Below are 21,289 nucleotides of genomic sequence, written 5' to 3' on the forward strand. Positions count from 1 at the left end.
AGGCACTTAACTAGTTGTGTGATCCCCTTTTGCCTTAGTTTCCTCATCTGAAAAATGATCAGGAGAAGGAAATGGCAAACTACTTCAGTGACTTTGCCAAGAAAACCCCAAATAGGGTCATGAAGAGTCAGATAACACTTGAAAAATGACTCAAAAACAAGCATACCAAGCTCTAGTTTAAGAGATGAGGATCCAAAAAGAGGCAAAAGACAGTCCCTTTCCTGACGGAGCTTAAAAGGGAAGGCTGCTACTGAGGAGGTAAAGTCCAGAAAAGGAAAGATAAATGGGGAGTAAAATCTGTAGAAAGTGATGCTATTGTCAGACAGGATTGTTAGAGAATGGGGGAGAGCATGGACTATGAAGCCTCCTCTCCCTTTATTTTCATCCTAAGCTTAGCAACTATCATAAAAACAAATGATCAGATAAATAAGCAGGAATAAAAATAATGAATTCACACATAAATCCTTAAACTCAGAGGAATTGATCACCATTGTTTGTGATTTGGAGACTGGGTTCCTCCCTGTCTTGTTCAGACTGGAATGCAGAGACCATTTGCAGACCCCTCCTTCTGCCCCATATTTCTGGATATCTCACCACTGCTCAATCCTCTCTTGCCCATTTCAGCACAGAATTTCCAGTCAAACAATTCACTAGTTTCAGCTTCCTTCATCAGCAGAGATTACAGACCTGCTTCATCAAACACAGTGAGCCAGTCATTTTCTCTTCCTCCTCTTTACTTGCTAAACACCTTCTTTTCCTTTAAGGCTCAGCACAGGTGCCATCCCTTACTAGAAGCTGTCCTTGATTCCCTCTCCACCCCCACACTCCAGCTGAAAGTATTCTGTCATCGTGACTTCCTAGAACATGTTGTCTAGACAGCTCTCTTAAGCCCTGTTACATTTTCCTTTGTATTATTTGTATTATTTTATTTGCTCTAACAGTATGACCATCATTTAGCAAGCACAGTTCTTGCATACTTCTAATCAGTTTTTGCTGATTATGTACATTTGTGATAATTTGGAAGGTTGGAGTGATTATTAACAAATAAAGGGATCAGTCAGTAAGCACTCAGGCATTATTAAGTGCTTATTATGAGCCGGTTCCAGTGCTAAGCACTGCAGGTATAGAGCCTCAGAAAAGGCTTCTGGAGAGATGGTGATAGGATGACAACAACAATAGCAACATCTATATGACACTTTAAGGTTTGCCAACTGCTTTAACAAATATCTTCTTTTATCCATATTACAACCCAGAGAGATAAGGGGCTATTATCCCATTTTACAGATGGGAAAACTATAGCAGGAGGAGTTAGATAACTTGCCCAATTGCACAACTAGTAAGTTTCTGAGGCTGGATCGGAACTTGGGTCTCCCTGATTCTTGGTTTAGGACTCTGTGCCCAATACCACCTCGCTGTACCCTGAGCTGAGTCATAAAAAAAGTTAGGGATTCTAAAAGATGGAAGCTAGAAAGGGAGTGCACTCGACATGAGAGCAAAGGTATGGAGATGGGAGATGGAGTGCTAAATCCAAGGAACAGCCACTGGTTGAGCTGTGACAGAGTGCATGAAAGAGAAAAATGTGCAATAAACCTGGAGCCAGATTTTAAAATGCATGAAATACCAACCTGAAAAGTTTACATTTTATCCTAGAGCCTCAGTGTTCAAGACTGCCCCCTTGAGGGATGAGAGTGGAAATGCTGAAAGGTTTCATAGGATCATAAACTTAAGAGCTGAAAAAATTTAGTCTAATCTCATTTTATTATAGATAAGGAAACTGGGGGCCAGAAAGTGGCAGGGATTTGTTTGAAGTCACCCAGAGACTAAGTTATAGTGAGAGGCAGGATTTTGACGCACCTTTTCTGACCCTGGAGCCAGAGTCTTTTGTGATGTGTGAAAGCCCAAGCTCACTGTCACAGTCCCAAGCCATTGGGTTTGGGAGGATTCTCTTTGGTGTGGAGGGTGGCAGACAGAGTGGGCTTCTTCCCGCATCCGCAGAGCATTCCCCTCCCCTTTCAAGGGGAGTGCACAAAAGGAGGATCTCTGCTCTGTGGTGTTCAGCAGAGACCAGCTGATACATGTATTGCCATTTAGACTCCAAGCATATTTGTTTGTCCTTGAAATCCTAACCAGCTCTAAGCGAGCTGGAGCAGCTGGTTACTTATATTTCTTAAAAAATTTTTAAAGCTCCAGTCACTTTTGAATTTACAGTATAAATGTACAAGAGTTAGTCATCACTGTGGCTAGTACCTTTGAATATCCCATAGAATTACATGAGAAAGTTCCAGCAGCTTCTAAGGAAGTAAAGCAGCAATAGCTGTTTATATCCAGATTTTTATTATATTTTAGAACACCCTCTCAGCTGAATAATCTTGTTTCTCCCTCTCCCCCACACCCCTAAGTAGTGTCTGTATGGAAGTTTCTGCAAGGTATCTTTTGCGTTATATAAAAGAATTTGTATAAAAGTTGTTTTCTAAAGTATGATGAACCTCTAAACACTGGAAAAAGTTACTGCAAATGGTTTGTTTCTTGAAAATCTAAGTGCGCACACACACACATATACAATTCCCCTCACTTCATTCTTGCTTCCTTATTTTTAGGTGGGAGTTGAGAACCTTGAGTTGTGTCCTTAGGTTCTGGTTTTTGTTGAACTGACATCATTTGGAGTCAATAAATAAACACTGGCAGTACAAACTAGGAGTCCTGATTTCCACCTATTATCTGTGAGTCCTTGAGCAGTAATGGGAGTAATAATATCTAATGCTGATATAGCACTTTAAGGTTAGCAGATTTCTCTACATATACAGGCCCTTGTCACTCAACTGAAACAGTTCTGTCCAAAGTTACCATTGATCTCCTGATGACTAGGTACATGTTCATTCTTCTTTCTGACTTTTCCTGCTCACCCTATCTCCTAATTGGAAAAGTTGTGTCCTAGTCCTTTTTTTCACTTTTCTCTCCATATTCCAAGTAGCCTTATCAGCTGTCCTTGATTTAACTATTATCTCTATCACAGATGTCTTCTAGATCTATAAATCCGTGTATTGATTATTGTATGTTTTCAACTACATATCCCAAAGACATCTTTAACCAAAATGTCCAAAATTGAACTCAATACCTTATCTTATTTTTTCCCCAATTACCTGTGAAGACAATTTTTAGCATTCATTTTTAGAAGATTCTGAATTCTAAATTTTCTCCCTCCCTCTCTTTTCTCCCCTCTTCCAAAAATGGGAGGCAGTTTAGTATTAGTTATACATGTGCTATCACGGGAAACCTTTTCCTATTAGTCACAATTGTGGAAGAAGAAACATCAAAAGAGAAAAAGCCATGAAAAAGGATAACGTGAAAGAAGTACACTTTGGTCTGAGCTTTTTGTTCTTAGCTGGTTGCGAGGAGCATTTTCCTTTGTGAGTCTTTTGTACTTGTCTTGGATCCTTGCGTGCTGAGAAGACCCACGTCATTCGTAGGTGACCGTCCCACGGTGCTGACACTGCGCACGAGGTTTCTGGTTCTCCTTTCACTTTGCCTCGATCTGTGCGTTGGCGGTTCGAAATCTGCCTGTTCTTCTCCTATTTCACAGCGGTTTCCATTATGTTCCCATAACAGAGCTTGCTCAGCCATTCTCCAGTTCTGATATTTGCCGCCATGAAATGGGGCGCTGTAAGTAGTTTTGCCCACGTAGGTCCTTTTCCACTTTTTATGATCTCTCAGAGGTGTTGCTGGATCACAAGTTAACGTTGTGTGGTCACCCTGTGGGTGTATGGACTCACTTTTCCCCTCGAATCTTCCCCTCATCCAATCTTCCTCACTTTTGTCCGGGTACCCTTATTCCTCCAGTCTCCCGGTTTCTTCACCGGGGCATTAGCTTCAGTTCTATCTTTTTGGCCCTTGTAGCCTCCACAACCAGCGTCTCTGACATCTGGCCCTTTTCTCCCTTCACATTGTCACCGATCCGTTTCGGGCCGTCACCGATCTGGACGGTTGTGAGGACTTCCCACCTGGTCTCGCCACTCGGAACCCCCTCCGTCGTCGTTTCCCTAGTGCGCGTCCGACCACGTGATTCCCCTGTTCGGTCAGGAACGCTCTGTTGTCTCGGATCGAACAAACCGCTGGTTAGCTTTTAGAGCTCCTTACTCCACTCTGTACCTCGGGCCTAATGGACGCTTCTCCCGTTAGATACTGTGATCTAACCCAGTTCCGCGGGGTATTAGAAAAGATCCGGACTCTGACGCTTACGTCTTTGGTTAAATTATTCCTCCTCTTTGAGTGAGAGGTTTGGACATACGTACTTAAACATAACTGTTGCATCTGTGTTACATATTATTTTAGTATTTAGTAGTATTTGTAGCACTTTTGGTTCTGCTGACTTCCTTATAAACCAGAAGTACAATTTTTTTCCCTGAAGCAATGGGGTTAAGTGACTTGCCTGAGGTCACAGGGCTATGAGTGAAAGTGACTGAGGTCAAATTTGAACTCGGGTCCTCCTGCCTTCAGGGCTGGTGCTTTACCCACAGCGCCACCTAGCGGCCCCCACAAGTACAGTTAAATGAAACACATTGCCATGTGGGACCACAAGGGCCTCCCTCCACCCTTTGGGTCCATCGCCAGAGAGGAGGGAAGCCTCCTTTACCGAGATTCCTGAAATCACGGTCTTGAGGCTTTCAGGACGTATTCTTAATTAAACGGAAGGGTCTGGGTCAGGAGGCAGGAAGTGATGGAATGTTCTCTGGGAAGCTAGGGGGAACGATGCGTTAATGAGATGTAGCTGCCTTGCCAGGCGGCCGGCGGGGCAGTCCGTGGGGGGCGTGCTCCCAGTGAGGGTGGCAGGTGCTCTCAGCAGCCCCACTTAAAAGATGTGTCCTCTCTTCTTGCTTGTAGGTCTTCCCTCAGTAGCAGTGCGCTTGAGAGAGGAGGAGCGGGGCCGCTTCTGGGGAGCTGCTCAGGATGAGGCAGCTCAAAGGCAAGCCCAAGAAGGAGACTTCGAAAGATAAGAAGGAGCGGAAGCAGGCCATGCAGGAGGCCCGGCAGCAGATCACCACGGTGGTGCTGCCCACGCTGGCCGTGGTGGTGCTCCTGATCGTGGTGTTCGTGTACGTGGCCACGCGCCCCGCCACCACCGAGTGAGCCCCTGTCAGGAGGAAAGCGGGGAGGCAGAGAGGAGCCGAGAGGGGGCGGCGGCTTCCGCTGGGGGAGGCCCGGATGCTCCCGAGCCTGGCGCCCAGTCTCCTCCCGCCTTGCCCCTGATTAAAGTCTCTCAGTTCTCCTGGAATGTAATAGGAAATGTATATCAGTGAATGTGCCATACACCTTGTGGTCCACTTCATGTGCCTTTCAGACTTAAAAAGGGAGTGTTTCTTTCTAAAACCGAGGTCTGTGTAACTCCACCGGAGAAGGAGAACTCTGCGTGCCATAACCCTGTCTGACTCAGCTTTCCGCCGCCCTGCCCCCCAGCGTGATTGCCATGACTCACACACGCTTCCCCGCGGGACCGTGTGTCCCTGCGCCTCTCGGGATTTGTAATCTATCAATTCAAAGGTGAAATATTTATTTTTGGAATAAAGGAGATTATAGCCTTAAATGCTGAGTTTTCTTGTTTTCTCAGCGTCTCGGTCCTCCGTGAAGTGCAAAATTGTAGCGAATACTGAAATTGGACTCAGGAAATCTGGGGCAGCTTCTGGCTTAGCCGCTGCCAGTTCTGGGACCCCTCCCCCCAGCGGCTTCCCCTTCTGTAAAGCGTGAGGAGGCCTTGGCGAGCCAAGGTCCCGCTGGTTTTCATCTCTAAGATTGTGACTTTTTCCCCTCATGCTATTCTTGTTCTCTCTCCCTCAGCCCATAGTCTTCCTTTCTGCACACGTCCCTTCCTTCCTGCATTAGAATTACGCTCCTGCCATTGCAGAGTCCGCCAAGTGCGTATTCCCGGGACACTCGCCCCAGTAGGAAACCTCTTAGTTAGGGCGACGTTCTAGTGCCGTGTTCTAGGAAGGCCGCGGAGACAAAGTGGTGTCCCTTTCGGTTAGGGATTATCTCCCGAGAGAATCACTTTCAGACCCAACTGAGAGCATCGTCACCCATGCAGGAAAAAATGGCCTTTGGTTGGATAGTTTGAACAAGGTTGGGTTGTGATTGATATGCATCAGGCAGGAGTGCTCATTTACATCCATTAAGCTGACTTAAACATTTACAAACAGCCATATAAAGGTGGGCCCCAAAGTGGCAGGCGGGCGTTTTCTGTTCCTCATGGAAAACATGAAAAGCTTGCACTTCAGGGGGGTGTGCAATAGAAATTGCCCATTTGGGTCAGTTCCTTAAAACAAACAAAAAACAATGAAATGGTGTTTTAGTGACAACTTGAGCAGGCCTTTAAAACTTCCTTTTCTGCCCTCTGCTTGCCATAAATTATGGACCTTGCTTCTGTATTTTCTCTCTTATTACTGATTACAGAGATATTTGTGTGCATGGAAGCACTTCTAATTTCCCTTCCTGTCTGGTTCATTCACTCGAGGCATTATCCACAGCTAAGGATATAAAGCGTCTTAGAATCCACCCTGTGGAAGAAAAGAAACATTGTCCACTGTAAGTTTTAGAGATCGGCAATGATGGAAGAAGGATAGACAATACATTCTCTGCCACGGAGATGGCCGAGACAGAATCCAAAGTCCTCATTTACAGGGGAGCTCCTGATACCTAAAAAGCTCACCGCAGCTTCGGCCTCCTGTGAAGCACTCATCTCTGAAAGCCCACGTGGGTGCGCCGACTGCCCCTTCCCGGACTGCACCTGGCGTCAGCCGGAGAAAGGGGCTTGCTAACTCTGATCTCTCTGCTGCCAACCGGGAGTTATTTGTCAGGTCTCCAGTTTTTCCTTCTCAGGAGTTTTTAAGACCTTGCTACCCTTCCATTAATCAGTTGTGTTTTAAAGAAGGAGTGGGGGGGGGGGGGACTGAAGTTGTGCAGTTGTTTAATATTCTGCTTTGTTCAAAGTTTATTCCTTTCCAGGTAATTCTTGTCATTGAGAACTCATTAGGCAAGACTACTTAGAGAGAGAGAGAGAAAGAGAGAGAGAGACAGACAGAGACAGAGAGACACACAGAGAGAGACAGAGACGGAGAGAGAGAGAGAGAGAGACACACACAGAGAGAGACAGAGACGGGGAGAGAGAAGGTTAAATAGATGAATAGATAGAGGTGGGTAGAAAGATATATGAGTACATTTGTTAAGCACTTTCTACATATCAGAAATCATGCAAAATACTGAAGACTTAAAAACATGCAACCAAAACTGTCCCTGACCTCAAGAAGTTTATCATGAGAGAAGACAACACAGTGTGGGAAAGAGATGGTAGCAGGAAGTGGATCATACCTGGTCCCAGCAAGGGAAAGAATATTAGAGCCCCATGTTATGTGGACATTGCTTTCTACACCTTAATGGAACTATCGGGCTAAAAAGTTGGCGCTTACCATTTGATGATTAACTTCTCCGAATCTGGCCAAGTGTATATATACACGGATGCTTATCCTGCATTCTGTCCCAGGCCTCACAATGGAAATATTTTCAGTTCTGTAGAATTGCCATAGTCAGCCGACGTGGATTTTGGGAACCCCAGATCAACATGCCACAATGAGGCCCTGGAGGAGGACGTAAGGGGAATCACAGCAGTTGAGAGTTGGAAGGGAGCTCAGTGACCATGTCAATCTATATCTGGGGAAAAAAAATTCCTGACACAAGGGTTCTCCTTTTTTTGCATCAGTCTGTATTTGGCAGTCTCATGGAACCCATAGATAAGCCTTTCTCAGGTTGCTTTTAAAAATTCACAGTTGAAGGAAATATTACATTTCAGTTAGAAATAAGTTAAAGATGTTTTTCTCCCTTTCAAAGTCACAGGCCTGACATTTATCCACAAGGTTTCTTGGGGTTTTGTACACCTCCAGTTAGAAAATGGGACCAGTAGGTGACTCAAGGGACAGTGCGCTGTGCTTGGAGTCAGGAAGACTCATTTTCCCAGAGTTCAAATTCGGCCGGACAATAGTAGCTGTGTGACCCTGGGCAAGTCGTTTTACACTATTTGCTTCAGTTTCCTTCTATGAGTTTGAGAAGGAAATGGCTAATCACTTCTGTTTTTTTCCAAGAAAACTCCAAAGGAGCTCACAAAAAGTTGGACATGACTACAAGGACTGAACAACAAAGTTAAGAAGAGAAAAACATATTTGGTAGAAGTCTACCACATAAAAGTCCTGCATAGGAAATCAAACTAGAAAAACCAGAAAGTCAATTGACAAGGAAATACATTCTATTATAAATATTTTTTTCTGTCTATCTGCGCCAGTGACTTTAAATAACTACAAGCAGATATAAATGAGCTATTATTCTGGTGTGCACCAATGGGGACACAGATCTGACTAAATTAGAGATCTGTGGAAAGGAATGGCTTGGAGGGGAGCTCGGAGGTCATTTGCACATAGACAGGAGTCCCTTCCACCATATTCCTAACAATGGCCCCCAGACTCTACTTGGAGTATTGGAAAATCCATTCTCCACCTTTTCAAATAATTCATTCCATTTTAGGACAACTTTAATGGGTGGGAAGGTTGTTGGGTTTTTTCCTTTTGACTTCCTGGGGAAATTTCTCTTTAGGCAATGATCTTTATGTAAAGAAATGGGAAGCGGAGTTCAGGCTTTCTCCAGCTGTTTCTTAGAAAGGTGCTCAGTGTCTTGTGCATCTTGTTTTGTCAACCGATGAGCAACAAAGGGTGAACTAAAGAGAATACATTTATTAAGCTGGTAAAAAATAGATTCATTGTTTAATTCTCACCATCTGTGGCATTACAGAATGTGAGAGCTGAAAGGCATTTAGGAACCCTAGTACAATCCCTTCATTTTACAAGTGAAAACCTCAGAAAGAAAAAGCAAATGACACAAAGAACTCAGAATTTGACTTGTCTCTTAGTTTTAGCCCAACTCTTTTCCAATTTTCTTTTTCCTCCTCCCCCGTTCAATTACTTGATTTTAATTCCTTTATGATGCCTTCTCCCTTCATCCTACAGGAAAAGTCTGCCCATTTCATTATAGAGGTTTCATCTTTTTGGGTCCCTCAGTTGCTTCTGTCCTTCTGATTGGAGCCCTGATTGGAGCAAATAAAACTCGCAGAGTCTCATTTAAAGAGGCCTCAGATGTAGCTCTTTTCAACAGCAAGGTGATTCAGGCCAGTTCCAAGGTCTTGTGATGAAGAGAGCCATCTGCACCCAGAGAGAGGACTTTGGGGACTGAGTGGATCACAACATAGTATTTTTGCTTTTTTTTTTGTTACTTGCTTGCATTTTTTTTTTTTCCATCCTTTCTCTTTTTGATCTGATATTTCTTGTGCAGCATGATAATTGTGGAATTATGTATAGAAGAATTGCCCAAGTTTAACATATATACTTGCCACTTAGGGGAGAGGGTAACGGGGAAAGGAGGGAAATAAAACAGTTTGGAAAACAAGGTTTTGTAAGGGTGAATGTTTAAAATTATGCATATTTTAATAATAAAAAACTTTATGAAAAAATTATTAATTAAAAAAAAAATAAAGAGGGCTCAGAAATCCAGTCAACTCTTCATTTCCCATCATCAGCACTGCTTGGTTGTGACTCCTCTCATTGTCATATCCCTGTGTTTAGGGTACTCTTCCTTGCTAAACCTAGCTTTGCAGCTTCTTTTTGTGTATTGTTTTCTGTTAGATGGTAAATTCCTTGAAGGGAGAGACTGTTTTTCTTGTGCTTATTTGTATCCCCAGGGCAGGGTACATAGCAGGTGCTTAATGCTTAAATTAGGAGAAGGCTGTAAGATTTGAGATCATGATTTCCCTCAGTTAATGTAGTTTTCCCACACAGATGAAATCTTGGATTTCCATAATTTATAATATATTCAAAGTGCATAAGTATTTTCAATGTGTCAAGAATAATTTGGACTATATATATATAAAATATAAATAGTAAATATACATATATATATCTTTAAGAATCCATTTTCTATTTATTCTGCTACTACTTTTGTTTAAATTTGTATTACTCCTTACCTGAATTTTTCTAATGTCCTCTGAATTCCTTGCCCACACTTTATGCTCCTTCCTTAATTGTTGTAACAGCAATAATGGGACTCTTATACATGTTCAAAAATCTTCAATGGTTTCTTATTGGTTAGAGATCACATTTAAATAACAGTCTGGCAAAAACACAGAATCCAAGAGTTGAAAGCCATCCATTCCAACCAATATTTCTCTCTCTGCAATAATGTCCAAGCCCTTAAAGAACTTAAGGGAATAGAAAGACACTACTCTCCTAGGCAACCCATTTTACTGGTAGATAATGTTTATTGTTTAGAAATTATCCCTTAAATTTAACCTTAGTGTGTCTCTAAGTAACTTCCACCTATTGTTCCTAGTTCTACTCTGTGCAACCAAACAGAAAAAGTCTAATTGCTGTTGATTCTGCTATTATCTCCTTTATTCTTCCCCAGATTCATTGTTCCCAGGTTCCTTCAATCAATCATCATATTCTCCATTCCTCACTACCATAGTTGTTCTTTTCTGAATTTACTCCAACGCTTTCTAAAACATGGCAGCCAAAACAATATTCCATATACGATCTGACCAATAAAATGTTTGCTCTTTGAGGGTAGGAATGATGAAGAAGATGATGATTTTGTATCCTAGTTTCTAGCACTTTTTTCTTTTTTAATATGAATATATAGTTTCATTGGTATAAGGATTTCTTCATGAAGAAATTGCTTTTACCAAGGCAGAACAATTATTCTATGACTTGATACTAGATCATTGATTGGGGTACTGAGAAAAAAGTTACATGATTCGACCAACATCATACAGGCAGTATATAAATGAGTAGCACTTTAATTCAGGTCTTCATGACTGCAAAGCCAACTTTCTATTATACCATGCTACCTATTCTTGCAAGTAGTAGGTGTTCCGTAGATGCTTGTTGACTGAATGGCCAGGCAGCATACAGTGTGACAATATAATCCTTTAGAATAACATTGGGTTTTCTGGTTTGTTTCTTTATCACACTATTGGTATATGTTATTTTTGTGATCCATTAAAATTTCTGAATTTTTTTCACCTTAGTCCATAAGCATTTAAAAAGTTTATTTAAATCAAATAAGGTAATAATTGTAAAGAGTTTAGCATAGTTCTTGGCACAAGTAAATGCTATATAAATGTTAGCTACTGTTGTTATGGTTATTCCATGTGCTAGGCACTGTGCTAAGCCTTAAGCTGTTTTCTAGCCATGACTTTAAAACCCAGGAACAGCATTTTATATTTGCTAGCTTTGGCCCAATGTTTTAGACTGTCAAGATTGTTTTGGATGCTGAATGTCATACAACAGGTTAGTTGGGCATTGCTCTGGCAGCTTCATCTAAGTCCCTTGAAAATTACTTGGAAATATTGAGAGGTTGTATGACTTGACTAAGGTTACACAGCCTAGTTCTTGTTAAAAAATTATTGAGTCAAGGACAGGTTCCTGAGTTACTCCATTAGATTCAAATCCTCTCTCTGATGATTTACTACCTATTTGATCTTGGGTAAATCACTTAACTTCATGGCCCTCAATTTCAGTGTCTGTAAAATGAAAGGGTCTGCCTAGATGGCTTTTAAGATCCCTTTTCTCAGATCCTCTTTTCTAAGCTCTCCTCTTAGCAATTGTTGGCTGTCTTTTTATTTTTTTTGCTATTCTTCCCATGCTGTACTTGTTTCCCTTAGTAGTATTAATTAAGCTTGGTAGAGATTCTCCCTTCCTATTTCTTTTCAGTATAAAGCCCTTTAACCAGGGGTTTTTGAAGGTCGTCCATAATCTGCCATCGTTCTACACAGTCTTATTTCATCTACTTCTCATATTGTGCTTCATCTAAACTGGACTAGCCACTGTTCTCTCCATCCTTCTAATTTTATCTTAATTCCCTTCTGTTTTTCCTCCATGGCTAAAATACACTTCCTATTTTGAGATTCTTCTCTTTGGTTTAGGAGTCATCCATATTTATCAACTGAAACCTTCCTTCTTGTATCTCTACTCAAATTTTCTTTATAGTACTTTGGATCTCTCCCTCGTCATGATCACAGAATCTATCTTACACTATGTTAATTAATTTCCTTACATGTTATGTTCTCTCATGTTTAAAAAATCAGACTAAAAATCATATGAACCAAGAGATTTTACTTGTTTAAACACAGGAAACAGTCATTCCAATTTTACATGGCACAGCTTTAGAGTTTAAAAGTTTTAAAGGGGGTAAGGGTTAAGCAATAGTAGAAAAATATCAAGGATGTTAGAAGTTTTGCAGTTTCTAAAGTTTATATTCTCACAGTTTGGTATGTTTTCTATTCAAAACTACTTTGTTGCTCATGAGTATACTTGTGATGTCCTAAATGTCATATCAGTTCTAATTGTCATAGTTGCGATTATTTGTCTTCACCTGATCGATTGAAAACTTCCTGAGGATAAGAGATGTGCTATTTTTCATTTTCCATGTTCTTAGCAAAGAATATCTTGCTCACAGAAAGCATTTGGTAGAAATTTGTTGTTGAATTGAATAGCACATCTTAGGATGACAGGTTAATTAAACATTGATATAGAGTTGTAATGGACTTTGGAGGTCCAATCTCCTTATTCTACAGATGGAGAAAATGGAGGTCCCGCAGGTAGGCAATAAGTGACAAAGCCAGATTTCTACCCATGGCCTGATTCCAAATTGTGTTCTTTCCCCTATGAATACTGCTTCTCATGTTTAACAGGATACCACACATCAGATGAATAAAAAACACACATACCTGTACACCATATACAAAATTACTTTCCAAAAATATCCTTTCTGGTAACTTTTTTAGGGGGGAAGGGGAGAGGGACATGGACTTGTGCTTTCATAAAGGTAGGGACTCCCACTTCAGAAAATACTTCAGTGTAGTTTCACTGGCACCTCATCTGTAGCTTATTTGTTGTTTTCAGGCACTGAGAGGTTAAACAACTTGTCCCACAGTCACATAACTGGCGTGTGTTAGAGGAAGGAATTGAATTCTGGCCTTTCTGAGTCTAAGGCTCCTCCTCCCTCTGTTACACAAAGCTGTTTCTTGAATTTTATTGATACCTTTTTCATACTACAAATGTTTTTCAATATCATACCCATCTATTCACCGTTATACACCATTCTCCTTCATAACAAAGAAACACAGTTAAGCAAAACCATCTGTCACAGGGACCTCATCTCACCATGTATGCAACATTCTGCACATGTTGGGCTCCTCTTTATTGAGTAAAAATCATATGAGCCAAGAGATTTTACTCATTTAAACAGGGGAAACAGTAGTTCCAATTTTACAAGGCACAACACAGTGAAGGAAGGTATGTTTTATTATGCGTCCTCTGGTGATGTTTTCATTTATGTAATTGTAGTCTTTATGTATATTGTGCTTTTTTCTCCCTGCATCACTTTATAGAGTTTTTGCATATTTCTCCAAATTTCTCATATTCATCATCCTTATGATGTATCAGTATCATATCACATGCATATGCTACAGTTCATGCATCCATTCTCCAATCCATAAGAACCCACTCTGTTTTCAGCATTTTGCTATTTTTGTAGTTAATTGGAGCTTCTCTGTATATTTCATCTTCTTTCCTATTTATTTTGCAGCATTACAAATTTAGTCAATTTGGCTGTAGACTTTGAGGAAGGGCATTTACAAGATAGATTTGGGGAAAATGAATTGGAAGTTTACCAAAAAAAAATCAGCATGACTTTGATATGAGCATCTTCTTGCAGGTGCTTAGTTGTGAATTGATTGTGAACTTGCTGGGTGAAATTATAACAATTCTCAAGGTAAATATTGCTCCCATGTTAGTATTCTGAGAAATGATTTGAGACATCAACTCCCAAATTGTACCCAATCATGCACTGGCTTCAAGGCAAAATTGAATGATTTATTAGAAGCATTTCCCCAGAAAGTCATGCTGGGGTTTCTTCTGTAATGCCTGCGACTTTGGGTTCTGAAAAATACTCATTACCTAAGGTTGTCATTGCAGCCAGTGCTGTCATACTGATCCATCAAGCTATCAAAATCAATTACAGAGAAAATTTCAAAGGAAAGATCATGTCAGAATTCACTAGTGTTAAAAAAACAACACTTTATCTTTATAAATGAGGAGATTGATCTTTTTCAGAGAATAAAGTTTACAAGTCTCTAACTGTTTTATAGCAGTGAGAATTTTGATAAGTGTCACTCTGGTTGTAAAGCCCCGTTGTGTACAAAGTAGTCAAACTCCACCTTTTGAACATTAAAGCATTCCACCTTTAGCTGGTATCTTGAACATTTTGACCCAAATGAAAAACTGGAAACCTTTTCCTATTCGTGCTGTCAGTCAGACAAAGCTGAACATCAGGTCTCTAAGTTTTCCTCCTGAGCACCTAAAGTTCTCCTGTGTATCCTAGCCAACCAGAAGACTTTCACTAGCATATCAGCTTGCTGACAGCAAGTTCAGTGTGAGCTAATCCAGTGATAATATGACGTTGTCTCCAAAACTCATGTGCTCTTAGATTGGCTGCCTTAATAGAAGTAGATCAACTTGATCAAGAAACTTGTGAATGACCACCTTGGACAGTATTGTATTTCATCTTGAGTGCCATATTTTAACCCAGAAATTAACAAATTTGGATTTGTTCAGGAGAAGGCTACCAAGATAGTGAAAGGTCTGAAAATTATATCAAATGAAGATCATCTGAAGTAAATTGGGGTGTTAAGTCTGATTTTAAATTAAGATGAGCTTGGTAGAACATGCTTTTTGTCTTTAAGTATTTTAAAGAGGTCCATGAAAAAAAAGGATTAGTCTTATTCTGGAACATATTAGCAAGAATATTGATCTAGAGAGTGTTGGAATTATGAAATATCTATATCCCATCCCATACAAGAATCAGATGAAGGAACTGAGAATGTTTAACCTGGAGAAGAGAAGGTTTAGAGGAATAGAAAAAGGGTCTTTGAACATTTGAAGAATTGACATGAAGAAGAGGGATTATACTTTTTTTTTTTTTTTTTTTCAGAAAACAAAACTACAATGACTGAAAAGTGAAGATAGGCAGGTTTCATTAAAACATACACATTGCACACACACACACACACACTTTCTAAAGATCTGGAACGAATCATTTTTGGGATACTAGTTTTTCTTCAAGGGGAGGTTTTCAGGTAGAGGCTGGATGAGCATTTATCAGTGATGCTCTGTGGGATACTAATTCTGGAACAGTTGGGAGACTGATATGGTAGAAATAGCCATGAACTCAGATTCAGAGGATTTGCTTTTTGAGCTTTTTCTTTTTCTTTTTTGCTTTTTTTGAGCAACTTGAATTTGAATTTGAGCTCTGCTACTTACTGCCTATGCAAACTTGAGGAAGTAACTTATTTTTTTTCAGGTTCTCTCAGTCTTTTCATGTGTAAAATAAGACTGGACTCAAAACTGTCTTACAATTTTAGGTCAACATTCCCATGATTTTCTCTCTCTTTCTGTCTCTCTCTTTTTCTTTTCTGTCACTGTCTCTCTCTCTTCCCCTTCCTCTCTCCATTTCTTTCAAGTTCTCCAACATTTTAGGTTTGGGAAAGGGCAATTGATTGCTGGAAAGCTTAGAAGGAGAGATGATTTTAACCTAGGAACCAATAAACTTGTAGAAATCAATAGACATGGTGTTTCCAAGTCAATCAAAGGGTCATGCCTTGTAGCCAGTTATGATCCCATAATTTCAGTTGCCTTAAAAACATCCAATTCTATGCTAAGTGAGTTCACAGTAACCGAAAGGCAATCTCAGTTCTGTTTTCCTAGTGTAGACACAGTGTTAATATGGAAGTCTACAAACAATTTGAAAAATGTGACAGAAAAATATATCAGGCTAACAGTAGTACTTGAATCTAGATTATCTGGTCCAACTACCCCATTTTACAAATAAGAAAACTGAGGCCCCTCAACTGGGGCCACACACTGAGGTCCTCTGCTTCAAGAACCAACACTCTTTCCACTATATGGTGATGTATTTATAGAAATATCTGAATAATCCTCAGAATAGACCATGCCAGACCTCTTACCTCCAGTAGGAAATGTCTTTAGCTTAATTGCTGAGAATGCAGAGGACAGAGGGAAAGGACAGACCACCAGGACTGGAAAGAACTTTAAAAATTATTCAATCCCAATTCTATTGAAAACTGGTGAATTACTTAAATTGCAAATATCTCAGATTAGTCTGCCCTATGTAGCTTTAGTTAAGAAGCTCTCAGTAGCTCAAAGTAAGAAACACAATCAGGAACAGGAGAGAAAAGCAGAACAAGAGGTCAAAGGAAAAGAAAAAGGAAGGATAATTTTTAAAATTTGTTTTTAGAATTTATGAAGCAAAAATCTTTAGTATTAGTAGTTTTGCAAGACAGTAAAAAAAATGCTGCACATTGTTTCCAGCTGTTAGACAGATAGTTGGGGAAAAGTAATAATATTTGTCATGATATAGCACCTTAAAGTTTGCAAAATGCTTCGTATACATTATCTCATTTGATTTTTTCCATCAATTCTGCATGGTAAGTACTTCAGTCCTCAAATAGTTATTTGATTTAATTTTTTTTTCAGTTATACATTTTAAAACTCTACAGTTGCATGTAAATAAACTGATAGACCACAATACCAGTCAGTGTTCTGCCTTTAGTGCACTCATCTGTGGGATCATTCTTTATATGCGCCTAAACATAGTCTGTATTTCTTATTACCATTTTATATGAAACTTTTTTCACAAATAGACTTTATCAGTTTTCCTAACACAAATCTTTTTTTTTTTTAATCAGCAAAGCAAGCAAACTGTAAAAGGCCACTAACTTACTTTATATATCCCATAATTCCAGCTCCCATTAGGTTCTGTCTGTATCCTCTTAGTCTTAGCCCTATCTTACATTTGCTGATGCTCAGATCTTGGTGTTTTATTCCTCCTGGAGGAGAGTAAAAATTAGTGACATTTTATTGAAAGATTGCTAAGGATTTTTAAATCTTATTCTTTGTTTAGGAATTGAGAAATAAGGTGAATCTGACATTTTAATATCTTAACTAATTTTACTATTGCTGAGTAATTATAATGACCAATGATGGTCCTGGAAAACATAATGACTCTAATCTCTCCCTTCTAGGCAAAGCAGTAGGGGCCTGCAGAGACAGATTATTGCTTAACAGGATCAGAATCTGTCACTTTTTTAAAAATTGATTTTGTTTAACTGTTTTTATTTGTTACAATCCAAAATCAGATCTCAATTGGGAGGATGGTAGAGACAGAAAAAGAGGTATATATCCAGAAAAGACTAACAGAAAAAAAAAAAAAAAGAATACATGAATACATTTTATTTTATTTATTTATTTTTGCTGAGGCAATTGGGGTTAAGTGACTTGCCCAGGGTTTCAGAGCCAGGAAGTGTTAAGTGTCTGAGATCAGATTTGAACTCAGGTTCTTCTGACTTCAGGGCTGGTGCTCTATCCATTGCACGACCTAGCTGCCTCCACATTTTATTTTAAATACTAATAAAAGGTTAGCATTTTGTTAAGGCCATGAGCAATGAGAGGGAGGTTGGCATTCCTGAGTTAACTCTCATTGCTTCTGGCCTCAGTTTCATTGACCAAATCCTGTTTTGGGTCACACAGATCCATACTTTCCTATAGTTTCTCCCCTTTGGCATGTTATGATTGATGGAATGAGTAAGTTCTAGATCCTGAATCTGTGTGGCTCCAAATAGTATTTTCAGCTTCTATACGCAAGTTAAAAGCAAAAAATCTCTAAAAACTTAATAAAGAAGCAGAGAGCTTGGAGTAATAGAAAGACTATTGAACTTGAAGTCGCAAGATCTGAGGTTGAAGTCAGACTATCTTTGTGACTTTGAATCTCTTTGACTTTGGATAGGAGTTAGAACAGATAATTTCAATTTCTCTTCTCTACAGCTCTACATCTATCACCCTGTGAAGTGGAATATTCTTTTCTATGACAAAAAATATTTCAGTCAGTAAATAAACATTACACATACTGTGTGCTAGGCAATTTGCTAAGTACAGCAGATACAAAAAAGAGCCAAAAAAAAAAAAAAAAAATTGGTCCCAGCCCTTAAGGAGCTTACAGTCTAATGGGGGAGATAAGCAAATAAATATGTGAAAACAAGTGAGCTATATGTAGAAAAATTAGGAAATAATTAAATTACTAAAAACAATTAGATAATTTATTTAATAAACATAAATTATTAAAATATGAAAAACTAGGAAATAAAAGAGAGAAGACATTAGAATTAAGAAGGATTGGGGAAAGGTTTCCTGTAGAAGGTAACATTTTAGGAAGCTAGGGAAGGAGGCAGATAAGGAGGAAGAGCATTCCAATATCTTTTTTGTTTAGAGAGGGAGCTTCTTGTGTAAGGAATAAGAGGCCAGTATATTGTATTGTGGAGTGTGTGGAGGCAAGTAAAATATAAGAGACTAGAAAGGTAGGAAAGCATTTTTAAAGCCAAACAAAGGATACTGTAGGTGATCCTTGTGGAATAGGAAATTATTGGAATTTAATAGGGGGAGTGACATAGTTACAAGTGAACTTTAGGAAGAGATCCTTGTGAGTAGAGAATGGACTGAGGTGAGGGGAAACTTGGGATAGAGGGATCAACCAGAAGACAGCCAAGCTATGAGTTTATGAGGGTCTGTACCAGGTGTGGCTGAAGGGAATAAATATACACATAAGAGATGTTGTGAAGGTAGAAACAAGACTGGGTTAGCAAATTGAATTATGTGAGTGAATGCTAATAAGAAGTTGAAGACAGCTTTAAGATTGTGAGCTAGGCAAATGAGAGGAGGATGATGCTTTCCATAGTGATAGGGAAGCTTGGAAGATGGGAGTGTTGGGGGAAGGTGATGAATTCTATTTTGGACTTGCTGAGTTTGAGATGTCTAAGAATCAGTTGCCTAGAGATCAGGAGAGGGTTTGGGATGTGATAAATCAATTTGAGAATCGTTTGTATTGAGCAAATTAAGCATGAGGAACCCTCACATTTAGTGGGCATGACCTGGAGGAAGATCCAGTCAAGTGGACTAAGGAGCAACCAAACCGATAATCAATAGTGGTACTTGGGTTACAATCCTATACCTGCCAATTAGCATTTGTGGGGACACAGTGCCTGGCAAATGCCTTTATTACAGATTTGTTGTATAACTTTAAACAGATCATCACTGAAGTTTACTATTCGTTGAGCTTTACTTTTGTCCACAATGAAGGGAATTTGCTAAAGGTAATTAAGAAATAATCTATGGTTTAGTTTTTATTTTTTTCATCTATATAATCTGTCTGTTTCTTAAACTGGGAAACATTATTGCTTCTTCCTAAATCTGAAGCAGATTCCCTAAGCAGTAGTGAATATGAGCTAAGTCAGGGCTATTATTTGTTGCTCCCCACAACTCTCCCTACTCCCTCCTGTTGTTTCAAAGGACTCTGTAATTCTGCTCAAACAGCATGCACAAAAGATTTGCCTAACCCACTCAATCAGAAGGATCTTAACTTTTCTTTATAGGATGTTGTGCAATTCAGCAGGCAGCCTATCCCATCTACTCTAAGTATTTTTTTCATTACTTAAGGCAATTGTCTACAACTTTCACTTCTCTCAAATGGGTCATCAGTATTATCTGTTTGCCCATCACTTATTTGGAAAAGATCCAATCTTTCCCCAAAGGCTATTAATACTCTCTGCTGCTATTGGATGTAACTTAAAGAACATTGATCAGAAGGTAATGTTTGCCTGGTTCCATCAGCTCTTTGTTAGAGGTTACTCTCCCCTTGTCTGGCGATTAAGCTCCCTTTATTTAATGAAGGTTGTTTGTTTTCACCCTAACATAAGGAGGTAACTCACTGCTTTTTCCTCTGCCACTTAATATTCCAGTTATAATTGAAACAAAGGGAAGCTTGCCACATTCCCACTCCCTATACTCCTGCAGAATGTTAAGCCTTTTAAGAATTATACCTAACCTTCCAGGCATCAACTGAATCCTACAGCTCATTTAGATGGAAATCACATGGGAAACCTCACAAATCTTTAAGGGGCTTCTTTTGTAAGCCCAGCCCTTTTCAAAGTCAACTAATGGAAAATATGTTGCTTTGCACATAGTAGGCACTCAATAAATATGTGGTGTTTGGTTGTAGAAAGTGTTTAGGATCAATATATTTTAAAATATATACAGAATCATATTTATCCCACAAACAGTACATGTGTAACATTGGGTATGGAAAGCTCCTGAAGATTAAGATTAAGGAACTGTTTTTTGGTTTTTTTGTCTTCAGCACTGTGCTCATTATTGTTCAGTCATTTCAATCATGCCTGATCCTTTGTAACTCCTATTTGGAGTTTTCTTGGCAAAGATAGTAGAGTGGTTTACCATTTCCTTCCCCAGCTGTTTTTACAGATGAGGAAACTGAGGCAAACAGCGTTTTAAGTGACTTGCCCAGCGTCACACAGTAAGTGTCTCAGGCTGGATTTGAACTGAGGTGTTCATGACTGTAATCCTGGTGGACATTGAATTAATTCAAGTTCAGATCTCTATGATAGTATTTGAGGCTCAGCACAATCTGGATCCACTCTGCTTTGGTGACCTAACCTCCTCTTACCCTTCACCAGACATCTATGACACGATATCATTCATTTATTCCCCTAGAGGAGGTAGTGGGGCTAGAGCTTTGTTTTTCCCTCTCCTGCTATACTTTGAAATCAACATTGTATAATGTCAAACTTATTTGTCATTCTCCCATTGAAACATAGGCTTCATGAAGGGGGATGTCGTCTCGTCTAAGTTCATTTATATAGAGCTCTTCATATTCTGTATTCAATTAAAAATATATTTCCTAAGCAACTTCTATTAGATAGGTATTTTAGTAGAGATATATCATTTAGATATGACAGAATTTCTTCTGTTTTGGAAAGGAGGGATTTCAGTCATGTGGCGATATAAACTAATTTATATTAAGTCCAAAAGAGAGAAAGGACAAAAAGTTTATGAAATATCAGACAAAATCAAGGAAGGCTTCACCGGGGCCTTAGCATTTGAACCAAACTTTTATTAAATGAAAGGGAAGAATGTTCTGGACATTGGGTATCATGTCAGCAAATACAATGGAAGGGAAAAGTGAGGGAAGGACAAATAAGAGGGGTTCAGTTATTCAGTCATGTCTGAGTCTTTGTGACTCCATGGGCCATAGCACACTGATAGTGTTCATAGGGTTTTCT

The 21,289-nt window shown here is 39.4% G+C and overlaps 1 long non-coding RNA gene across 1 annotated transcript in view; it reads left to right on the forward strand.

Annotated features, from left to right (window-relative positions):
* Positions 1-5,578, forward strand: part of LOC141563447 (uncharacterized) — an 89,030-nt gene extending 83,452 nt beyond the window's left edge. The window contains exon 3 of the long non-coding RNA XR_012488421.1: positions 4,879-5,578. This is a non-coding gene — a long non-coding RNA (uncharacterized LOC141563447). The remainder of the gene's footprint in view (positions 1-4,878) is intronic.
* Positions 5,579-21,289: the final 15,711 nt, after the last annotated feature.

Source organism: Sminthopsis crassicaudata, chromosome 3 (genome assembly GCF_048593235.1).
Source record: "Sminthopsis crassicaudata isolate SCR6 chromosome 3, ASM4859323v1, whole genome shotgun sequence".
NCBI lineage: Eukaryota > Metazoa > Chordata > Mammalia > Dasyuromorphia > Dasyuridae > Sminthopsis > Sminthopsis crassicaudata.